The sequence below is a fragment of the Sinocyclocheilus grahami genome, unplaced genomic scaffold, assembly GCF_001515645.1.
Source record: "Sinocyclocheilus grahami isolate Dianchi unplaced genomic scaffold, SAMN03320097.WGS_v1.1 scaffold106.1, whole genome shotgun sequence".
Classification (NCBI taxonomy): Eukaryota; Metazoa; Chordata; class Actinopteri; order Cypriniformes; family Cyprinidae; genus Sinocyclocheilus; species Sinocyclocheilus grahami.
In genome coordinates, this window is record NW_015505285.1 from 2163361 (window position 1) to 2187504 (window position 24144).

At 35.8% G+C, this 24144-nt stretch overlaps 1 long non-coding RNA gene across 1 annotated transcript in view; it reads left to right on the top strand.

Moving 5' to 3' along the window:
• The window catches only part of LOC107588641 (uncharacterized), a 25315-nt gene extending 15605 nt beyond the window's left edge, over positions 1-9710 (top strand). The window contains exon 3 of the long non-coding RNA XR_001609611.1: positions 9697-9710. This is a non-coding gene — a long non-coding RNA (uncharacterized lncRNA). The remainder of the gene's footprint in view (positions 1-9696) is intronic.
• Positions 9711-24144: the final 14434 nt, after the last annotated feature.

Here is a 24144-nt window from a genome sequence, read left to right on the forward strand (position 1 = left end):
GGCGGTCTCCATTGAGGCTAATGGCCTTTTGTTTTTCCCCTGTTGATTTGTACAGAAAGTTTTTAATCCAGAGGGACCTTGCTATTTGACCTGCAGAGGCAGGTGCAAATGTTGTCTGATTTATAGAATTCAAACTAATTTTTAATTTTTTTATTTTAGAAACGTCAGTTTTTCATTAAAGGAATAGTCTACCCAAAAAAGGAATACCCACCCTCAGGCCTTTCAAGATGTAGATGATTTTGTTTCTTTATCAGAACACATTTGGAGAAATTTAGCATTACATCGCTTACTCACCAGTGGATCCTCTGCAGTGAATGGGCACCATCAGAATGATAGCCCAAACAGCTGATAAAAACATTACAATAATTCACAAGTAATCAACACGACTCTAGTGAAGTGAAAAGCTATGTGTTTGTAATAAACGTGTCATTATTAATACATTTTTAACTTCAAACCGTTGCTTCTAAAATATGTTTCCTCTGTCCTGAATATTGCTTTCTCCAGTGTAAAAGTCTTCTAGTCTGAATCAGGAGAGAAAAAGGCACAGTTTACAAACTAAAACCGTTCTAAACAAGTCTGTCAGTGGATTTTGATGTGAGAGGACAACAGGGGATGGACTTTTTCACAGGAGGAGCATTATTATGGATTATTATGGACGCATATTTTGGCTAGAAGTGACTGATTTCGTATTTATTCTCCTTAATCATGGATTTGTTTCTTACAAATATGCAGCTTTTCACTTCACAAGACACTATCAATTATTTGATGGCCTGGAGTTGCGTGGATTACTTGTGGATTATTGAGATGCTTTTATCTGACGGCACCCATTCACTGCAGAGGATCCACTGGTGAGCAAGTGATGTAATGCAAAGTTTCTCCAAATGTGTTTCGATGAAAAAACAAGCTCATCTACATCTTGAATGGCCTGTGGGTGAGTGAATTTTCAGTAAATTGTTGTTTTTGAGAGAACTATTCCTTTAAATTCTAAAAAAGAATGCATTTTAGATTTTTCTTTTGTTAAACTTCAGGTTTACAGCTTTTATTTTGGTCATTTCTATGCGATGCACCCCTAGATCGCTCATGCGCCATGATATCTAAAGCCGGCCATGTCGTAGCACCACCAAAGCATCCTAAGGAAATCCCTGAGTGCTCCTGAAAATGAGTTTTTGGCAAGTTGCTTGAAGACATGCTCTTCCCTGCAAGCCACCCAGGCTTTGTTAGCATTGCTGGCCTGAGCCTGGAGCCTTCAAGACACCTATTATGCCTGACTCAGTGGGGCAGAAAGCACAAGAGCCTTTTCTGCAGTCATGTGGCCACAGTGGCATTATACACAGTTGAGTATTAGATATTTTGTGAGTCATATAAACAGTGCAAAGGACTGTGAGGCTGCCTGGAGAAGTTTTGATAATTGGGAGTTATATAAGTGCCCAAATCCTCAGCGGAGGCTTGGAAGAGTTTTCCCCCCTCTTCTTTCCTCCTATTATGTATTTTTGAAAAGCCAAGACGGCCTCACAGTGGAGGTGACAAATCCTTTGACATAAACTGTTGTGTAAAGGTTAGGGGCAAAGCAAAGTCCTTGGGAAGAATGCTGCTAATTGCCTCGTCCGATTAAGGTTTTTTTTTTTTTTTTTGGTCTGTTTTACAAATGAAATCAGCGCTTGTATTCACCGTTGAGCCTTGTTCGGTACTTAATGCTATTGTATCCACGCTGAACGGTTCACTCACTGATGTTGTTGTCAGAATCCACAGACGAGGTATGTGCTGGTTGGGTGCCGGCCGGGAGAATGGAGATTTTATTAATCAGTGATGGGCAAACTGCAGCACGGTCAGCTGTCAGGAGGGAGGGTCGGGCAGGGGCTTCCTTCAAGAAGCAGACAAAACGGCTCTTATTTTTCAAGATACTGTTGCCACAACAGGGCACTCGGGAGCATTTGTATTTGAAATGCGGGTATGCGCTGGCCCTCCCTTGTGTGTTAATGCATGAACTGTTAGCAAACCTTGCTCTTGCAATATCTGATAATGAGATTCAGATAGGAAAAGAACGCAGTTGTAATTTAGGACAGGTTGTGTCATGTTCATAATGTGTCACAGGAGAGGGAAGCACCTGGTAGACATTTTAAAAACGTTTTGCATGAATCGAAAAATGTAGTTCTAAAAAGTTAAGGTTGTATATTCATTGAAAGCATATCTATCTGTCTGTCTGTGTAGTATATGAAAAGTATTAAATATTTAATATTTAAAGGATTTTATATACAATACATATTTTACTTTTAAAATATGTAGTAAGGTAAAAATGTACATGGTAAAATATTCAATATTATACATTTGAATCTATTATGTTGAGAAATTATGAAATTATTGTTTGTACACACACACACACACACACGCACGCACGCACGCACACAAAATAATATAAAATACACACAAAAAGTGTAACATTCTTTAATAAACAATTACGTTTTACCTCACTACATATTTAGGACATTATAATATAATATAATATAAAAATGAATAATTAAAAAACTGTCCAGTCCAGGCTGAAATATATAATGATTTAATGTTGTCTTGTCTTGTTGACTTTCATTGCCTATTTTCTTCATCCCCCTCCGGTTGTGGCCCCAATTATAAACAACATGAATTTTCCCCAAAGCGGGTGCATCCTCCTGCCCTGTACAGCTGGCCGGTGTGAAGCCCTGCTCTCTAGCTGTCTATCCCCCTGCCACCCCAGCTGTGAGAGAGGAGAGTGGCTGGAAAAGGACGGCAGGCCGAGGCACTCAGGCATGACCCTGACCATGTCAGAGCGTGTGTGCTGGGGGCATAGAACTGAGTGCCTCCAGCGGTGTGTTTTACCAAGCTCACAAACAGAGATTTAGTTGCCAGCAGAAACCACTCCACCTTCTTTCATATACAGCCCTGAGAGATCTGTTCATCTCTCACACAGCTTTGCATGTCTTGCCTTTGGGATGAGACCGATAGCAACAACAGAGCCTGTTTTAAATCCAGTTTGCATGTATTTTTATTTTTATTTTTTAACATTGACATTGAAAATTCTGTTATTTACTCATCCTCATGTTGTTCCAAAATTTAAACGCAGGTCTTTCAATACAATAGCAGTTCTTAACACAAACTGTCAAATTACAAAAAGGGCAAAAACAATAAAAGTGGTCTATATAACTCGTTTCACAATATTTTGAATCTTCTGAAGATGTAAAATAGCTTAATGTGAGGAACACATTGAGTTCAAGACATTATTCACTAAAAATTAAGGTGTTACACCTTTCACACTAAATATCGTAAACATCTTTGGTCATTGTCCATCTTAACTACCTAGGATTTGTGCATTTAAAGTGTTAGTTCAACCAAAAATTAAAATTCAGTGATCATTTACGCACCTTCCACATGTTCCAAACCTTTATTTTCAGTCGAACTCAAAAGAAGATATTTTGAAGAATGTTGGTAGCTGGTATCCAAACAGTTGCTGGTAGCCATTGACAGCCATAGTATTTTTCTATTCTGTGGAAGTCAATGACTATCAGCAACTGCTTGGAACAACATGAGGGTGAGTAAATGATGACAACATTTTCATTTTTGTGTGAACTATGCATTTAAGACTTTGATTCCCTTGTGAGACACATTAAATGATGCATAACTTGCTGTTTTTCATACCTTCTTTTTTTTTAATTAAATTGAGTTCCCCAGAAATGGTAGAATAAACGGCTGCACATGATCTTCCTCTTAGTGAAATGCCTGGTTTATGTGTGATTTATTTGTTCCTTATGGCTGGGGAACGATTTCTCATGTGTTATCTGCATTGCAAAGTAAGGGGCTGTTTTTCCTAAAATGCCGTTTAAGATTTTATTTATCCATTAACTTTCAAAAAATTGAATAAAGCCATAAAAGTTGGGAAGTTAAATGAGTTGAATCAGTTCTTTGAAAATAAATGCATAATTAATTTAATATATACCTGAGTGAGGTAGTTTATAGACAATGTCTTTCATATTGAGGTGTAATTGGGCTATGTTCCTTTTGTAATTAGCCATTTGTAGAAAGTGACTGTTTAGCAATAACATGTTTTGCCAATTAGGCTAAGTTATTACAGATGTAGATGAGCAACAAAGAGCTGCCTCCTGAATCGATGTGTTTTTGTAAGAAAAATATCCATATTCAAAACGTAATAATTGCTTTAATCTAGCTTGCGCTCACTGTTGTACACTGAAGAAGCCTGGTATAGGAGGATGAAGTAGGACATCGGTGTTGCGCATGCGCCACTCGGAAGTGAATAAGATCAGCAAGCAAGGTAAAAATATGTGTATGTTTGTCTGTGTGTTTTGTCAGATTTTTGCACACCAGTTTAACCTAGCAGCCTAACATTTACCCGTCAACATGGCGGTAACTTTACTGTGGTAAACTACGCTGTCATTTCAAACGACTTTTTTCGCCTTATTGAATTACTGAATTAAAATTATTTTTAATGAGATATACTTATCTTATATTAACATTAAGTTAACTCGTGTGAAATTTTGTTCAGGTGTTAGTTAATGTTGGCCAGTAGCCTATATTTATTTTATAAAAATAAATTGTATGTTAGCTAGGTTATACTAGTTTTATGTCTAGCTGTCTTTCTAGTTTTAGAATTAGTTTGTTATAGATTTTAGTGGAATTTAAGATTTACTGCATTTTTTTGTATTTGTGTTTAAAGGCAACTGCAATGAAGCATCTCATGCTTCGATACATACCAAACAGCATATGCAGTTTTTTTCAACAGGGGCGTCTCCTATGCACGTAATGCTATTTTATGGTGTGCATGTGCGTATGTAGAGTATTCCAAATCGTTTTTGAGGTTCCATTTCAGTTAGTATGCTGTTTTAAAAGGCAGCTCCCTATGTAGGCAGGCGATAGCGGGGCAGTTCACTGGGTTTTGTAAAAGAGCCATTGCGTGACCCAGACTGATTCTGCTTGATTTTGAAACCAGCCTGACTCTTGTACTGAGCTGTGCTGATGAGTGCAAAAGCAGACAGGCATATAAAGAGGCATATCACCCTGGATGATGAGAGAGCTGAGGTCAATTCCAAATTGATTTCCTTCAAGTGCTGAATTGATGCATTCCATTTGATCATGAAACTTTGCCATTGTGATTGAATATCTGCTTCAGGAGCTTGTATTAGAATTGACTATGGTTTGTCGAAGTGCTCTCAAACCAGGTGTGCAATTGAGCCACGTAGCGTGTATGATCGGCTATTAGCCAATGTGCCTAACTACGTTGTCACTCGGTTTTAAAGTCATTATGTGGATATTGAGGTATTTTAAAGAGTTTAATCTAGCACTAAACCAGTGAAAGTGCAGTTTTTCTGTGTTTACCCGAGGCTGAATGCCACTCTGATCTCTTGCCTTGATACCGATCGCGTTTGGCGCGGGAAAGCAGACATGCTACATAGAGGCAATTCCCTGTCCTCTTTCCCCAGGAGTATGTTAAACCAAATCTAAATTGCTACTATGATTTCCTCAGCAGGCCCTGATGGAAAGCGAGTGATGTTGGTAAAGAAATGAATAAATGAGGAGTGGTTCAGCTCTGGGGCCAGTTCTCCGAGCCCTTGCCTTTCTCATGTAAATCAGAAGAACGGGAGTGGGTTAGAAGGACAATTCCCAAGCCGCCACTTGGGTGAAATGCAACTTTCCTGTGCTTTGAGAGCCCACAATGAGGAATTTATTTGGAGGATTCAGTTAATTTAAAAGGAGTCAGTGACTCGAGGGAACAGTCGTGGCTTATGCGCGTTCAAGACAACTAGGGCAGCCACTACCGGCTTTTCCCTATAGTGCACCACCTCCGGTCCATCTATTGTGTACATGTGCTCGTATACAGCGATACATCTGAGGTTTTTCAGGGCTGGGAATTCATCAGGGTGAGGAAGTGCATCGGTTTTGGTTATTATGTTTAAAAAAATCATCTGCAGCTCCCTATGAGGCAACAAAAAGGAAAAAAAAAATTGCTCCACTAGAGGCAGTACCTTGAAATTGACAGCTGTTATCTCGCTCCAATGTGCGGCACCATCTGCTACTGATGCCAGACAACAAAAAGGGTTAATAATCTATGATGTTTTCTTTTGGCACTGCCGCCACAACCAGTCAAAGTGTTTTGTTCTGTGCCAGCAGATTGTATCAACCAATAGAATCAAATCTTCTATTACCTGCATACTACCGTCGAGGATGCGGTTCACTTAAAGGCTAAGAAATGCTTGGGATAGTGCCAGAAATACACCTGAAGGTGCTTAAGAATCAATTTAGATGTCATATGTAATATTACTGTCTTTGCATTGGGGTAATGTATGTAAAATGAGTTGCACAGAATGTTATCAGCCTATCAGTGTTTAGTGTGCGCAGATATTAAAACAATGGCACACAAGCTCTCTCTTTGATAGCTTCCAAAGAGGATGAAGCCTGCTGACATTAATAGGCTTCCTGTGGCTAAATAAGCAGTGGTGAAATAACACTAAATGTCCCCAGATTGTTTGACAGACAGGGCCGGAGACTCAGAACAGCGGGTAGTTATTATACAGTGTTCTAGAGAGGGACATATTGCAGACCTCGGGTCCCACGTCAAACCCATTACAATGCAGGGAATCACTCATGGAGGGCCGAGGCCAAAGTCAAAGCCTTCAGTGTGTAATCGTTTGTACCGTCTGCCTCAAAAAAGTCAATGTAAACCCAAATTGTGAAAGAACTCCAAGACAAAGTTGAGCAGAACTTTTCTTTGAGCAGAAAATAACACATATGGACACTTCATTTGCCCAAAGGTTTAATGTTGACAAAAAGCTAGCAAATATGTCCATAAATATGTGGTTTAGCTGGAAGACAGGCTTTTTTTAACGAGTCGCTCATTTAGCATTCTGGGGGACCGTTCACAAAATGGTCCAACATAGAAAGCGAGCAGCAGGGGGTAAATTGGAGCTCAGAGATGAATTATCATATCATCAAAATTCCAGACTGCGCCAAAAACAAAATACACAACATAGAGCGAATCACATTGCTCTGTTTCTCACTTTTAGATTGTAAGTTAATTTTTTTCTCCTGTTTGTTGTATTTATTTACATATAAAATCTGAGGAGTGATTTGCACTCAGAATTGCTGTTTTTCAGTAATCATGTTAAAGTTATTGTTCTCGTAGCACTGTTGCTGTGATACACAATTAAGTGAATTAAAATCCAGACATTACAACCAACAAAAGCATATTTTATGATTGTGGTGGCTCACTTTCATGTTGTCAGTGTGCGTGTGTACAGTTAGACCTTTTCAGTAGTTGATAAAGTGAGAAATGAGATGGATATTTCTAGTTTCTCTATTTTTAAACACAAAATAATGTTTAATCCAAACCAGATTATTTTATTGTACATGACACATTGACATTTTGCTTTAATATTAATTCTTTGTTATATTATTCTTTGGATAGACATAATCCAAATGTAATCTATCTTGCAAATAGTAGATTGATAATTTAATATAGGCCAATATATGGATAATATAAAATATAAAATCGGTATTAGCTAAAATTTCCATATTTATGCATTCCTAGAAGAGAGTGGATGTTTTGAAAAGTTTAGTAGATTACGTAAAGATAAAAATTGCGTAAATATTATTTTAATAAATTAATGACTTTGTTCAGTACATCCTGAATGATGATTTGGTGTTTTCTGTCTGATAAAGGTCGAAGTACTGTAGGTTTTAGAAAATGATCTCAAACAATAAATAATGTATTTGCTATTCAAAGAGCATAATTAGTAACCTAATCCTACTTTATTTACAAAATAAAACTGGATGTTATTTTTTTTAATAACATCCAGTACTGGTTTGCTGTGTTTCCTAGTGAAAAATAATTATACTAAATGTATTTGAAACACATTTATTTCATGCTAAGTGTACTACAAATGCATTTACATATTTATGTACTTAATAAAAATACCCTGCAATTATACTGGTTTACTTAAAGTCTGATAAATTGGAACAATTCGTTTTGTACTTAATGCATTTTAATTGTGTCCAACTAAGTCCAACTAAAAATATACGGAAGTAGCTTAGATAATTTAGAAATTTCATCTGGTCTTGTTGAGATATATAGTTGAGTATTATCAGCATAACAATGGAAACTAATTCTGTATTTTCTAATAATATTACCAAGGGGTAACATGTATATTGAAAATAGCAGAGGACCTAGGACAGATCCTTGTGGCACTCCATACTTTACTGGTGATAATTGAGATGACTCCCCGTTTAAATAAACAAAGTGGTAGCAATCGGACAGATAGGGTCTAAACCATCTTAAAACCATTGAATTGAAATTAATTATATTTAATTGTGCTAAAATGTGCTTAATTGTCGAAATATTGTAAGTATACGTTAGGTTCACTTTAAATAGTTTGCATTTAAAGACTGATACCATTCAAAGACCTTACAATCCTTATCAATAGTGACATTAAAACACATTTTAGGCTTAATATTAAGAAATGTGCATTGTGCACAAATGGTACTCCAAATAAAGTTTAATTACAATTTTTATATCAGTAAGTCTTGAGCGATATGTCAGTAAATATGTTAATAGATTTTAACTATACTTAGTATGAAATAAATATATATTTAAATGTATTACATTTTTACTAGGATTTACATAAAAAAATCCAGAGCCAGAATGAGAAAGCGAGGATAAATTTGTCAAAAGCAGCAAGTAGATGTGTCCAGTGATGCTAAAAGAAGCATTACCTGATAACTAAACATGATGTCCATGTTTCAACAGAGTCTTCTGTATGTTATAGCTACATTATGTGTGTAATTCGGCATTTGAAGTGTAAAATGTGGATGATGACTCCCCGTTTAAATAAACAAAGTGGTAGCAATCGGACAGATAGGATCTAAACCATCTTAAAACCATTGAATTGAAATTAATTATATTTAATTGTGCTAAAATGTGCTTAATTGTCGAAATATTGTAAGTATACTTTAGGTTCACTTTAAATAGTTTGCATTTAAAGACTGATACCATTCAAAGACCTTACAATCCTTATCAATAGTGACATTAAAACACATTTTAGGCTTAATATTAAGAAATGTGCATTGTGCACAAATGGTACTCCAAATAAAGTTTAATTACAATTTTTATATCAGTAAGTCTTGAGCGATATGTCAGTAAATATGTTAATAGATTTTAACTATACTTAGTATGAAATAAATATATATTTAAATGTATTACATTTTTACTAGGATTTACATAAAAAAATCCAGAGCCAGAATGAGAAAGCGAGGATAAATTTGTCAAAAGCAGCAAGTAGATGTGTCCAGTGATGCTAAAAGAAGCATTACCTGATAACTAAACATGATGTCCATGTTTCAACAGAGTCTTCTGTATGTTATAGCTACATTATGTGTGTAATTCGGCATTTGAAGTGTAAAATGTGGATTAGGTGCTTCTCTTCATGGCTGCAGGCTTCCGTTCTGGTGATAAAGAAAACAGCGGGGCTCTGGACGCATGGCGAGATGAGACTTGTGCGATGGTCAATAATCTATTACCACACATCGGCCTCCACAGAGTGACAAATGCCCATGACTGAAATAGGACTGCAAAGGTCAATGTTGGTCTGGTGACCTCAGCCCCAACTACAAAGACTGAAGTGGTTTTACACTTGCAGCCACAGTCTCCAGGGGCAAAGACAGACACACAGTCTTTTGAGCTCAGTCTTTTGAGCCTGAATTTGGTGGAAAAATCAGAGCAGCTCAGTTCATGTACACTATATATGTGGTACAATTAAAGGGTTAGTTCACCCAAAAATTTAAATTAGCCTATAAATTACTCACCCTCAAGTCATCCTAGGTGTATATGACTTTCTTTTTTCAGACAAATCCAGTCGGAGTTTGGTCACATGACGAGAGTGAGTTTGAGAAAGTGTTTTCATTAAAAAAAATATATATAAAAATAAATAAAACAATGAACCACAAACTAAGCATTTGTTTTAAAAGAGGTAAAATACCTTATTTATTTGGGTTAGCCGTCAACGCAAGTAGGCTATATCCGTCTTATTCATTTTGTTAATAAAAGTTAGATGTTTAATATAGGCCTATGCAAATTTGCCATTGTACTATTTTATGGCTGATGTGTATTTATTAATAGGACAATGAACCACAAACTACTTAAAGAAAGGGGAAATCCAAAGACTGTTTATTTGTGTTACAATGCGGGTAAAACATATTTTCCTTATTCATATTGTTAATAAAAGTTCAAAGTATAATAAGTGAATTTGTCATTGTACTTTTTTATTGTATAGCCTATTTTTATTATTATTAATAATAATAATGAGCCACAAACTAAGCATTCGTTTGAAGTAAGGGGAAAATTCCAAAAACCTTTTATTTATTTGTTGCAACGCGAATGTCTTATTAGTTCTATTAATACAAATTTTATGTTTAATATAATTACTTTGTCATTGTAGTATTGCTGATGTTGTGTGTGGGATTTTTTTTTCATTAAGAGTAATACTGAATCAACCTTAAGCATAAATTTTTTTCAAGAATAGGAAATATCTAACATTAAAGATCAAAATAATCGCTGCAGATGCGAGAATGCGAGATTGGCTGCTGCTGAGGTAAATAGTCGCTCTCACTCGTTCTCTGCTGTATCTTTGCAATGGCTGTAGAAATGGTCATTAATTCTTGATTTGGATACGGCACAGACATGTTACAGGTAATAATATTATCAAAAAGTCATGGCAACACATGACTTCCTTAGTCAGTTTGTTGAAACGGCTTTCACAATCAATTTGATTCAACTTAATTCATGTTTTACTGTTGCGTGTTTTACTGTTGTTTTACTGTTGCTTGTGTCTATGTTCAGCATCTTGTGTGACAAGTGCCCAATTTTTTTTATAAGACACCATGTCAAGTTAAATGTAGTTATATTTTGAGCTTTATTCTTTTATTCTGTCAGAACACATCCTATATGAAACAGTTCCTTACTCATTCTGTTGAGGTTTGTTAGTAGTAGCTGTATCTCTGTATCTCTGAAAATCATTGTTTTAGAGATAATTTAAATAATGCTAAATAATTTCAGTAAGTATTTACAATAAGGTTAGATTATTAATGATTTAATGTATTAGGCAACGTCATTAACTTTTTTTTTTATTTCAAGCATTCATTGTTCTTAGTTAAGGTATTATGAAAGAAATGAATTATCAGTAGTATATTTGATAAAATAACATTGACTTCAGTAAATTTTTACACTTTGAAATGCCAAAAATGTACTGGTATATGCAGAAATTAACATGATATTAGTAAATGCTGTATTGTTTATTTCATGTTAGCTATTAACTAATATTAACAAACAGAACTATTGTACAGCCTTTATTATAATTTCTAATTATTGTGCTTTAACTGAGCTAGAATGTGTCTACCTATGGCTGTTCACCAAAAAAATTAAAATTCTGTTATCGTTAATTGCCCTCATGTTGTTCCAAAACCGTATGACCTAATTTCTTCTGTCAAACATAAAAGAAGATATTTTGAGAATTTTTTTTGGGCCATACAGTGGAAGTCGGTGGGCACCAAAACTGTTTGGTTACCAACATTCTTCTTCTTTCATATCCGTAAAAGAGAAAGTCTCACAGGTTTGTAACAACATGAGGGTGAGTAAATGATGACAGAATTGTCATTTTTAGTGGGGACGTTTCCACCATTGACTAGTTGACTTAGGAGGAGCTGTGGTAGATTCTTGTTGAAGGGAAATCCTTAAGGCTCAGTGACAGGTAGAACATCATTCCAGTGCTCTTATACCAGTCAATTTATGCCACTAATTCTAATTCACAGCCACCCAAGCGTCACCCACTGCCTCATCTTCTCTAAAACAAATCCACACTCACACAATTGCTTGTGTCCCCTCCAGTGCTGTTCAATAAACACTACTCAACTCATCGAAATATTTGGCAGATAGCAATGTTGCTTGTCCAACAAATCACAATGGTTGACAATAGTTAGCATACATTCTGTGGTAGTACTTTATTTTACAGACCTGTTCCGCATATATGTACTTATTATAATAATTGCAGTAACTAAGTACTAACCCTGAACCTATCCCTAACCTAACCTTAACCCAAGTAGTTACCTAGTAGTTACCCAGTACCAGAGGTGGACAGTAACTAAGTAGATTTACTTGAGTATTGTACTTAAGTACACTTTTTGAGTATCTGTACTTTACTTGAGTATTATTTTTTCTGGGAACTTATGACTTTAACTTCACTACATTTGAAAGACAAATATTGTACTTTTCACTCCACTACATTTCTATCAAGGTCCTCGAAGTAGAAAGTAGTTACTATGTAGCAGCTTTGAAAGTCAGTGGGTGATTATTTTTCTTCTCTAAAACGTGACTTTCTTTTTTTCAGACAGTTTATCAGCTATCACTCTTGTAAGGCTACATGAAGTGATTTCCCAGCATTTTTTGAACACTGACCAGTTGCAAATGTGATATTTATTTACAACAATTCAATAATAAGAAGTTAATATTGTGAATTCTTTGTTATATTATTCTTTGGATAGACATAATCCAAATGTAATCTATCTTGCAAATAGTAGATTGATAATTTAATATAGGCCAATATATGGATAATATAAAATATAAAATCGGTATTAGCTAAAATTTCCATATTTATGCATTCCTAGAAGAGAGTGGATGTTTTGAAAAGTTTAGTAGATTACGTAAAGATAAAAATTGCGTAAATATTATTTTAATAAATTAATGACTTTGTTCAGTACATCCTGAATGATGATTTGGTGTTTTCTGTCTGATAAAGGTCGAAGTACTGTAGGTTTTAGAAAATGATCTCAAACAATAAATAATGTATTTGCTATTCAAAGAGCATAATTAGTAACCTAATCCTACTTTATTTACAAAATAAAACTGGATGTTATTTTTTTTAATAACATCCAGTACTGGTTTGCTGTGTTTCCTAGTGAAAAATAATTATACTAAATGTATTTGAAACACATTTATTTCATGCTAAGTGTACTACAAATGCATTTACATATTTATGTACTTAATAAAAATACCCTGCAATTATACTGGTTTACTTAAAGTCTGATAAATTGGAACAATTCGTTTTGTACTTAATGCATTTTAATTGTGTCCAACTAAGTCCAACTAAAAATATACGGAAGTAGCTTAGATAATTTAGAAATTTCATCTGGTCTTGTTGAGATATATAGTTGAGTATTATCAGCATAACAATGGAAACTAATTCTGTATTTTCTAATAATATTACCAAGGGGTAACATGTATATTGAAAATAGCAGAGGACCTAGGACAGATCCTTGTGGCACTCCATACTTTACTGGTGATAATTGAGATGACTCCCCGTTTAAATAAACAAAGTGGTAGCAATCGGACAGATAGGGTCTAAACCATCTTAAAACCATTGAATTGAAATTAATTATATTTAATTGTGCTAAAATGTGCTTAATTGTCGAAATATTGTAAGTATACGTTAGGTTCACTTTAAATAGTTTGCATTTAAAGACTGATACCATTCAAAGACCTTACAATCCTTATCAATAGTGACATTAAAACACATTTTAGGCTTAATATTAAGAAATGTGCATTGTGCACAAATGGTACTCCAAATAAAGTTTAATTACAATTTTTATATCAGTAAGTCTTGAGCGATATGTCAGTAAATATGTTAATAGATTTTAACTATACTTAGTATGAAATAAATATATATTTAAATGTATTACATTTTTACTAGGATTTACATAAAAAAATCCAGAGCCAGAATGAGAAAGCGAGGATAAATTTGTCAAAAGCAGCAAGTAGATGTGTCCAGTGATGCTAAAAGAAGCATTACCTGATAACTAAACATGATGTCCATGTTTCAACAGAGTCTTCTGTATGTTATAGCTACATTATGTGTGTAATTCGGCATTTGAAGTGTAAAATGTGGATTAGGTGCTTCTCTTCATGGCTGCAGGCTTCCGTTCTGGTGATAAAGAAAACAGCGGGGCTCTGGACGCATGGCGAGATGAGACTTGTGCGATGGTCAATAATCTATTACCACACATCGGCCTCCACAGAGTGACAAATGCCCATGACTGAAATAGGACTGCAAAGGTCAATGTTGGTCTGGTGACCTCAGCCCCAACTACAAAGACTGAAGTGGTTTTACACTTGCAGCCACAGTCTCCAGGGGCAAAGACAGACACACAGTCTTTTGAGCTCAGTCTTTTGAGCCTGAATTTGGTGGAAAAATCAGAGCAGCTCAGTTCATGTACACTATATATGTGGTACAATTAAAGGGTTAGTTCACCCAAAAATTTAAATTAGCCTATAAATTACTCACCCTCAAGTCATCCTAGGTGTATATGACTTTCTTTTTTCAGACAAATCCAGTCGGAGTTTGGTCACATGACGAGAGTGAGTTTGAGAAAGTGTTTTCATTAAAAAAAAATATATAAAAATAAATAAAACAATGAACCACAAACTAAGCATTTGTTTTAAAAGAGGTAAAATACCTTATTTATTTGGGTTAGCCGTCAACGCAAGTAGGCTATATCCGTCTTATTCATTTTGTTAATAAAAGTTAGATGTTTAATATAGGCCTATGCAAATTTGCCATTGTACTATTTTATGGCTGATGTGTATTTATTAATAGGACAATGAACCACAAACTACTTAAAGAAAGGGGAAATCCAAAGACTGTTTATTTGTGTTACAATGCGGGTAAAACATATTTTCCTTATTCATATTGTTAATAAAAGTTCAAAGTATAATAAGTGAATTTGTCATTGTACTTTTTTATTGTATAGCCTATTTTTATTATTATTAATAATAATAATGAGCCACAAACTAAGCATTCGTTTGAAGTAAGGGGAAAATTCCAAAAACCTTTTATTTATTTGTTGCAACGCGAATGTCTTATTAGTTCTATTAATACAAATTTTATGTTTAATATAATTACTTTGTCATTGTAGTATTGCTGATGTTGTGTGTGGGATTTTTTTTTCATTAAGAGTAATACTGAATCAACCTTAAGCATAAATTTTTTTCAAGAATAGGAAATATCTAACATTCCAAAAACCTTTTATTTATTTGTTGCAACGCGAATGTCTTATTAGTTCTATTAATACAAATTTTATGTTTAATATAATTACTTTGTCATTGTAGTATTGCTGATGTTGTGTGTGGGATTTTTTTTTCATTAAGAGTAATACTGAATCAACCTTAAGCATAAATTTTTTTCAAGAATAGGAAATATCTAACATTAAAGATCAAAATAATCGCTGCAGATGCGAGAATGCGAGATTGGCTGCTGCTGAGGTAAATAGTCGCTCTCACTCGTTCTCTGCTGTATCTTTGCAATGGCTGTAGAAATGGTCATTAATTCTTGATTTGGATACGGCACAGACATGTTACAGGTAATAATATTATCAAAAAGTCATGGCAACACATGACTTCCTTAGTCAGTTTGTTGAAACGGCTTTCACAATCAATTTGATTCAACTTAATTCATGTTTTACTGTTGCGTGTTTTACTGTTGTTTTACTGTTGCTTGTGTCTATGTTCAGCATCTTGTGTGACAAGTGCCCAATTTTTTTTATAAGACACCATGTCAAGTTAAATGTAGTTATATTTTGAGCTTTATTCTGTTGTGCTTCCAGAACACATCCTATATGAAACAGTTCCTTACTCATTCTGTTGAGGTTTGTTAGTAGTAGCTGTATCTCTGGACTAACAAAAATCATTGTTTTAGAGATAATTTAAATAATGCTAAATAATTTCAGTAAGTATTTACAATAAGGTTAGATTATTAATGATTTAATGTATTAGGCAACGTCATTAACTTTTTTTTTTATTTCAAGCATTCATTGTTCTTAGTTAAGGTATTATGAAAGAAATGAATTATCAGTAGTATATTTGATAAAATAACATTGACTTCAGTAAATTTTTACACTTTGAAATGCCAAAAATGTACTGGTATATGCAGAAATTAACATGATATTAGTAAATGCTGTATTGTTTATTTCATGTTAGCTATTAACTAATATTAACAAACAGAACTATTGTACAGCCTTTATTATAATTTCTAATTATTGTGCTTTAACTGAGCTAGAATGTGTCTACCTATGGCTGTTCACCAAAAAAATTAAAATTCTGTTATCGTTAATTGCCCTCATGTTGTTCCAAAACCGTATGACCTAATTTCTTCTGTCAAACATAAAAGAAGATATTTTGAGAATTTTTTTTGGGCCATACAGTGGAAGTCGGTGGGCACCAAAACTGTTTGGTTACCAACATTCTTCTTCTTTCATATCCGTAAAAGAGAAAGTCTCACAGGTTTGTAACAACATGAGGGTGAGTAAATGATGACAGAATTGTCATTTTTAGTGGGGACGTTTCCACCATTGACTAGTTGACTTAGGAGGAGCTGTGGTAGATTCTTGTTGAAGGGAAATCCTTAAGGCTCAGTGACAGGTAGAACATCATTCCAGTGCTCTTATACCAGTCAATTTATGCCACTAATTCTAATTCACAGCCACCCAAGCGTCACCCACTGCCTCATCTTCTCTAAAACAAATCCACACTCACACAATTGCTTGTGTCCCCTCCAGTGCTGTTCAATAAACACTACTCAACTCATCGAAATATTTGGCAGATAGCAATGTTGCTTGTCCAACAAATCACAATGGTTGACAATAGTTAGCATACATTCTGTGGTAGTACTTTATTTTACAGACCTGTTCCGCATATATGTACTTATTATAATAATTGCAGTAACTAAGTACTAACCCTGAACCTATCCCTAACCTAACCTTAACCCAAGTAGTTACCTAGTAGTTACCCAGTACCAGAGGTGGACAGTAACTAAGTAGATTTACTTGAGTATTGTACTTAAGTACACTTTTTGAGTATCTGTACTTTACTTGAGTATTATTTTTTCTGGGAACTTATGACTTTAACTTCACTACATTTGAAAGACAAATATTGTACTTTTCACTCCACTACATTTCTATCAAGGTCCTCGAAGTAGAAAGTCGTTACTCTGTTGCAGCTTTGAAAGTCAGTGGGTGATTTTTTTATTCTCTAAAACGTGACTTTCTTTTTTTCAGACAGTTTATCAGCTATCACTCTTGTAAGGCTACATGAAGTGATTTCCCAGCATTTTTTGAACACTGACCAGTTGCAAATGTGATATTTATTTACAACAATTCAATAATAAGAAGTTAATATTGTGGTATATATTAGACACAATATTGTCTGATTTTGCTAAATTGTGTAAGTGAAAATATTACCTATAAAGCGACAGAAGAACTGTTGTGCGTCTCCTAATAAAACACAATAGGTGTTGGACTTGAAGCAGCACTGCACAGACCATTCTGTGTGTGACATCAAAGTACAGTGAGAGCGATTAGACAGCATTTAAAATGTTTGTTTTGATGTCAAATAAGTCTTGCTGTTTTGCTTTTTTGTTAAAGCAGTGTTGCTGTTGTAAAGTTATACATCTACAGTTGTGTTGCTGTGTTTTAAAGCAGGTTTGAATTTTTTTCTTTTTTCCTTATCACTCTGTATTTACAGGATTTCACTGTCCACTCAGTTCAAATGTGGATGAATTGCTACACATAGATGTGTGCACACACACTGTCAGAGCTATGTGAGATCACTACCGTCCTGCTTTTGTGGGGGTGGGTAGGGGAGTTAATTTCCCCCCCATAGGTCTTTAACATTCTAAAAGCTCTTTATTCCAAATATACGACAATCTAGTCAGCGTATTCAGCAGGTGTAATGTATTCTAAGTTGCTTCAGAAGTATTGTAAGTATTACAAACAACAATAATAAAACAGTGCATTGACATTAAAAGGGAAATTTACTTTTGATACTTAAGTACTTTTAAAAGCAAGTACTTCTGTACTTTTACTTAAGTAAAAATCTGTCTTTACAACTTTTACTTGTAATGGAGTAATATTTGACCAGCAGTATCTGTACTTTCACTCAAATAATGGAGTTAAGTACTTTGTCCACCTCTGCCCAGTACTTCCTTATGTAAAAATAAAGTGCATCTTATGTAAAATAAAGTGCAACACATTTTGTTTTTAGTTATTAACAAAAAATAAATAAATTAACCATAAGCAATTATGTGTTCAGTTAAGGTAGTGAAGAAGAGTAATTAACGTACCAGGTAACAAGCTAGTAAAACTCTGAGCATGATTGGAAAATGTCAGTATGCTTTAAGCACATTTCAAAAGTGAAATGTGTAATTAACATCAGTTTCAGTTCTGTGGGCTTCATCAAACAAAATATGGTGCAAAAATAATGAATATTTTTAAAGGGATCATATGATGTTGCTAAAAATAACATTATTTGGTGTATTTGGTGTAATTAAATGTGTTTTTTGCGGTTTAAAGTAAAAAAAACACATTATTTTCCACATACTGTACATTATTGTTTTTCCTCTATGCCCCGCCTTTCTGAAACGCGTCGATTTTTACAAAGCTTATCGTTCTGAAAAGCGAGGTGTGCTGTGATTGGCCAGCTATCCAGTGCGTTGTGATTGGCTGAATAACTCAAGCATGTGACGGAAATGTTACGCCCCTTACCATACTGTGATGCCCTGTCCGGCCGGAGCGACGATTCAAAAACATTAAAACCCATTATAAATGAGGCATTTGTTGCATCCAGTGGGGACATAATTATGGATTATAATGACTTATACTGTCTTTTTATGCATTGCATTGCATCGCGCAGCGTAAACATAAAACCATGTCTGCATTTGTGATCGGAGAAATTACAAACAAGTGCTACTCTACACTGCCCAAAACTCGCGTTTGAATCATCAGTGGCAAATCCTTTAAATGAAAACGTACTTACAGTCTGTGAGTCAGAACAGCCGGCATTGTAGTCTACTCTACCAGGATCAGGAAACAGTCCTCCATAAAATGTGCTGCACACAATTGAATATTTGGTTTTAACTGTTCTGGAACAGTGTTGTAAATACAACTTAACCACTGATTTCTAGTCGTGTCCTCTTTTGGAAGGCCAAACAAAGTAGTTTCGCTTTCACAACGAAACACACGGCGGGCTAGAGTGAGCGGCGGCCGGAGTCCTAGAGTGAGCGGAGGCCATCTGCTAGAGTGAGCAGACTCTGCTTCGTCCACGGTGAAAGCCGATCCGGCGATCCACAGCGCAAAGTTGATGTATTCCTTCAGCGACCAGCACAGATCAGCTCTAGGCATGACGAAGCGGATATCATCCTCTTTTGGAAGGCCAAACAAAGTAGTTTCGCTTTCACAACGAAACACACAGCAACAATACAACAGCGAGAATAAAAGTTAGTTTTGGATTTGAGACTTTAGTCTTTGCAACTTTATAGATCTTATTTATGCACCAAGAGCTTGTAACACTTCAAAGAGAAAGGACAAATTTAAATCGCATCATATGACCCCTTTAAATGGGTTTCCTTGGCACTCACTCTGTATGCCATTGGTTGGATAGCCCAGCCCCAAAGTCACGCCATTGGTTGAGCACATGTCGTCATGTTAAGCTGGTTTGGATACACTACAGAGGCACAGTGTTTCACTTTTTGGGGAAATCAAATACTTATAGGCTTACTTATATTGGTAAGAAATTATGATTTTTTAAAAGTGGATTTATTTGATTAAAATACTGTAAAAGAGTATTTAAATACAAATAAATATTTCTATATTAATATATTTTACAATGTTGTTGTGATGTCAAAACTTTTCATCAGCTATTTCTCCAGTGTCACATGATCCTTCAGAAATCATTCTAATATGCTGATTTGGTGCGGAGTAAACATTTATTATTGTGTTGAAAACAGTTGGAAACCTTTTTTTAAGATATTTGGATCATTACAAAATTCAAAAGAACAGCATGTATATCTTTACTGTCGCTTTTGATCAATTTAATACATTCTTGCTGTATGAAAGTATTCATTTGTTTAGTACTTTCTGACCCCAAACTTTTGAACGGTAGTTTATGTATATATACTGTATATAATATTAATATTAATTTTATTTTATTTATATCTTTTGGTTTCCAATATTTCCATAGAACGTGAATAAAAAGGCTTATATTTTCAAAATACATCCTCATATTCTTTAGCAACAATCTAGCATTCAGCTTGTTATTTTTATTTTATATATGCTGTGTTTAAACGAATATGGCAGGTTTGTGAGGCGTTTCGCATAAACAGGATCAGAGTGTATGTAGTCAAAGTAATATACATGAATATTAATCAGCTTGTTTTCTTGTCCCACACAAGTGTGTCTGATAGACTGAGGTCTCGTAATCTGGGGGCAGGTATATAAAGAAATTAATCCAATGTTTCATGTTGCATTTTTTTCCTTTGTAAAGAAAGCACCTTGAGCCAGGACTTGTACTTTGAAGTGTTGGGTCTCTGCATATTGGCTTCCATGTAATAATGATAAGAATGGACGTGAGGCATTTAAGTAGCAAATCAATAGCAAATTACATTTTTCGACTCTGAGGCACACTTTCACAATCACGTGTAATTAGCCCTGACAGTCCATCCCAGGCTGAATTAGATTGCTGCCTCTTGTCACGTTACCCATTTTTTAAGTCTACTTTGGAAGGGGGCACGTCAACGCTTTATGGTGCATTTCAATGCCTTATGACAAAAACAGTGGCGTGGCTGTGTTGTTTATCATAGCTTCCAGGCTAGAACATCTGTCCCAGCGTAAGGCTATCAGCATAGCCTTACTATCAGCATACTGTAGACTCTTAATTAAAGGGAAATGGAAATTTAATCCCACTAAGCCAACTTGTTTGCCATAGATTCGGCTTACATTTGGTGAAATGCATTTGTCAGAACTATCCGCACTGCACGTCTTTGAGATTTAACGAACTGAAGAGTCAAATTGTTCTCACCGTCATATCACATGACCCAGAATGATCACGCTAGCTCTATATTCTCAAGGAGATCGCATTGGAAGGGCAGGTCTTGAAGACTCCACCTGAAGTAGGTTAATCAGAGAACACATGGCTCTTGCCTGGCGGTATTGGGGGAAAATGGGCTAGAACCTGATTTAGATAAAGCATGATGACCCACAGGCACTCCTATATAATGAATAGTGTGACGACAGCGTCCTCCAAAATGCACTGCTTGTTGGAGACCATTCTTCATCTTGGTACTCCATATGAATAAACAGGGCCTGTTTAATCTATCTTTCCTTCATCTGTTTGTAGGGCATATGGTCCAGACTCTACAATTGCTGAAGTGCTCATTCACTCGGTTGTTTTTTTGTTTAATTATACTCATTTAAATACATGGCTGTGCGTTTACGATCTTCAACAGGCAACTAAAATTCTTATAAGTTCTTATAATCTTTATTCAGTCTATCCACTTATTGTTTTCTCTCTTGAAGGTAAAGTCAATGCTTTTTGAATTAACTGCACCTGACTGACATGGCAAACACTCTCAATGGGCTTGAAATCTGCAGACAACCCCCCTTTTAATAGACTTACACCTCATTTGGCCTCTAAAGCCCATTGAGGGGTCCCAGAGGATGGGTGAAGGCAGGTCCCCTCAGAGACTGCAGGCCGCCTCTCACTCCTCTGTAGCCAGAGTGAAAAGGGGAGAGTCCTGATTAGAGCATGCCTCCCAGCCAGAGGAGACTACAGCAGGACAATGCCGCATTTTTCTTTTCAAAACAACAGGCCAGCCAGTTTGACCTCTGTCAACGCCAATGTATGTCACTGTGAAGATGACACTTGCACACACACATACAGAAACAACAGAGCAGAGGAAGACCGCACTCGATTGTTTTTTGTATTATGTAAATGTGTTTTCTGAGTATACTCTGCACGTTTTAGTTTGCATTCGCAGCATGATACACAGTGTTTGATCCATTTTTTGAAGCCTTCAACCAGAAAGTTTAATAGAAACAAGTGTAATAGAAACACTTATGGATATATATACACACACACACACACACACACACACACACACACATTAAAGCAATCGCATAAAAAATGGAAAGTCATTTTTGGAACACTAAAAGTAAATTCCATTCACTCGAGACATCCTTCCTCCAGTTTATATTACTCTCTCTTACAGAGCACAGTATTGCAGATGGAAGCTTTCCAATTGATAGTGAGGCCACTGATCAGGAAAATTATTTCAAATAGTTTTCACCACTACCCTCCCCACAGCATTGGCCTTTGTAATGGCGCAGGAATAGTGAGCATGTTTATGGATGTTCTGTGATGGGAATTTATTTAGATAATTGTAAATGTAGTAGGTATATTTATCCTAGTGAAATCCTATATAATAATAATAATAATAATAATAAAAATAACAATGATGATTTTGTATTGTTGGTGTTAAAAATAATAATAATAATAATCATGTTATTAATATTCTGTAACAGTGTATAATAATAAGTAATTAAAATAAATAATAATTATTAATTCTATTTTGTATTATTATTATACTGTAACTTAGTGAATAATAATAGTAATAATAATAATAATAATAATCATTTAGTTTATTTTTATAATTGTTGTTGTAGTAGCAGTAGTAGTTATAGTAAAAATATGCATAAATAATGCATTATTTAACTTGAATATAATTTTTTTATATAATTTGTAATTTATAATATAATTTAGTTTGAATTAAAAGAGCTGTGACACACTTAGCCAAGTTTGGCCTATAGATCTTTCGGTCTCTCTTTTATTATTTTAATTTAATTAAATTTTTTTTTTTAAATAGACAGACAAACTTATTGTGCAAAGTGTAAATGCATTCCACATTTTGCATAATGAACATCTGTGCTGAACTCTGTACTGTGATCTATGAATAAATGGGTAGATATTGACTGGTTGTGGCAGTTTATTTCTAGAAACACTGTTATTTCACTAATGGGGGGACGAGCACATATGGATTCATTTTTGTCACCGCTGTCAGTTTTAGCTCCAAATTAGTACATCCACCCTCTCTTTGTTAGAAACCCTCAGAGAGACGGCACTCCTTATCTCAGAATCTTCTCAAATCACAGTGGAACACAAGCAGACAAACAAAAACATTTCCTCTAGTGAGAGGCTCGTCTCTTGCAGGGCGAACATTAACAGCTCCGTATGCAGCTGTGCTTGTAATTGTGTTTTTTCTTCCGAGAGTCGTAAAGATGAACTTCAAAGACTTGGTTTAGTGCTTTCAACTAAAGAAGAACCATTCCGATCCCAAAGCGCTCCACTTTCTCAATTACAGTCAGTTCATGACTAGATAGTTTTTCGACTGATAGGTTAGATGTGGGTTACTTTGATCTCAAGTCTCAAAAGTACATTCCAAACCTGTCCCACTGCAGACGTAAATAGAGCGAGTGGACATCATTCTGGCAATTTATAGGGCTTCAGTTACCCCCGCTAGTCGTTGGCATGCCTAAACTCCGAGCCTGGCTCTTCCTGTCAGCACCTGTTTGTTGCTGGGCCAAAGTGCCTGGGCCGTGGAGCATCTGGAAGTCCCCACAGCGTTAACCTGCCTTTAGCACCTCCTCCGTCATGCTGCCGGCCGGCCTGCGTGAAGGGTAAATTCAGGCCGTGCGGCGGCGGGCCCCACCGGAGCCTCCGACCAGCAGGCTCACATTAGAGGACATTTGTTCCACAATATTGCTGCCTCCTGCTTTCCCTAGGCTGGGCTCGGCGCAGAAGGTAGAGGCAGATATTTGGGTTGTGGCCAAAGCATCTCCATAGCCACCTCGCTAGCACTGCAGGTGCTGAGCTGGGCTTCCCACTGCTAGCGCTCAGGGTCCAGAGCCCACACCGCCTAACGGAACAAATGCCGGCCGCACGCCGAATAAACTTATCTCGCTTGCATGACAACACATACCCTCGGGTTAGAGCACTGCGCTAGTTTTGCAAAGCAAGCGGGGTCAGGAGAACATCTTCGGCACGAGGAGGGAGGGGGAGGAGGGGTTCCTCTGCAGACAGAAGAGAGGATGAAGGATGGCGTCCTTCTTGCTTTTGTATTTGGCTCCAATATGCAGTTTTGATAAATGAGCAGATACTAAGTGTCTTTTTAAAGGAATAGTTCACCCAAAATGAATATACGGTCATTGTTTACACCCTTGTGTCATTTCAGACCTGTATGA